The sequence below is a fragment of the Eschrichtius robustus genome, chromosome 8, assembly GCF_028021215.1.
Source record: "Eschrichtius robustus isolate mEscRob2 chromosome 8, mEscRob2.pri, whole genome shotgun sequence".
Lineage (NCBI taxonomy): Eukaryota > Metazoa > Chordata > Mammalia > Artiodactyla > Eschrichtiidae > Eschrichtius > Eschrichtius robustus.
Window position 1 is genome coordinate 84349423 of NC_090831.1, and position 1201 is coordinate 84350623.

Genomic DNA, 1201 nt, shown 5'->3' on the forward strand with positions numbered 1-1201 from the left:
TTGGGCTCGATATCAGATGTCTAGGAGTCAGACCTCCTGGTGGCAGGGCCCAGAAATCTGTGTTTGAACAAGCTTCCAGGTGATGCTAACGTACACTAACACTTGAGAAAGGATATCTGGATGGATCTGTTAGGCATATAGCTAAACCTGAGTCTGAAGTTAAGTAGAAAAAGGTTTGGGCTAAAGGCACAGTTTTGCGATTGCATCATTTATTTATTTTTTATTTTATTTTTATTTTATATTGGAGTATAGCTGATTAACAATGTTGTGTTAGTTTCAGGTATACAGCAGAGTGATTCAGTTGTACATATATATGTACGTTGCGCCGGGTCTTGGTTGTGGCACGTGGGATCTTCGTTGCCACGTGCGGATCTTCGTTGTGGCCTGCGGGATCTAGTTCCCTGACCAGGGATCGAACCCAGGCCCCCTGCATTGTGAGCGCGGAGTCTTAACCACTGGACCACCAGGGAAGTCCCATATATGTATATTTTAAGTGATCTTTAAAGTCATAAGAAGAGATGAACCCCTTCAAGGACATTGCATACAGAAAAACAAAAAAAAAAAAGACCCATAGGAAACCGCAGCACTTCAGGGGTAAATAGGAAAATAAGAAACTGCTTGAACTGACAGCATACACATGCAAATATTACCCAGCTTTAAAAGACATTGGAGATAAACATTCATATGGAAAGATTTTTGTGATGTATTTTAAGTGAAAGAAGACAGGCAATAAAAGGGCACAAAACTTAGGATCCCACTGGCATACGTTGATTATCTTTGAAGTGCGCAATTAAGACTCTATTTTTATTTTCTTCATTTTGCCTATCTGTTCTTTCTAGTTTTTCCTAATGTGAAGATGTCTTGCCTTTTGTAAATAAGGGAAAAAAACACAATAAAATTGTTTTCAAAAGGTAAAAGATATCTTGTACACATGGAGCTAGATAAAACAGACACGAAGAAAATGCAATTTTAAGACTAGAAAAGTCTATATGAAGATGAAAATCACAATTGCAAAATTCTAAACTGTAATACAGGGAGAGAATTGAGAATGATGTTGGCTGTGGGTTTGTCATATACGGCCTTTATTATGTTGAACTAAGTTCCCACCATGCCTACTTTCTGGAGGGTTTTTTATCATAAATGGGTGTTGAATTTTGTCGAAAGCTTTTTCTACATCTATTGTATTGATCATATGGTTTTT

The 1201-nt window shown here is 37.6% G+C and overlaps 1 non-coding gene across 1 annotated transcript; it reads right to left on the reverse strand.

Annotated features, from left to right (window-relative positions):
• Positions 1-397: 397 nt before the first annotated feature.
• TRNAV-CAC (transfer RNA valine (anticodon CAC)) lies at positions 398-470 on the reverse strand. The gene has a single exon. It is a non-coding gene; the product is annotated as a tRNA-Val (tRNA).
• Between the last annotated feature and the right edge of the window lie 731 nt (positions 471-1201).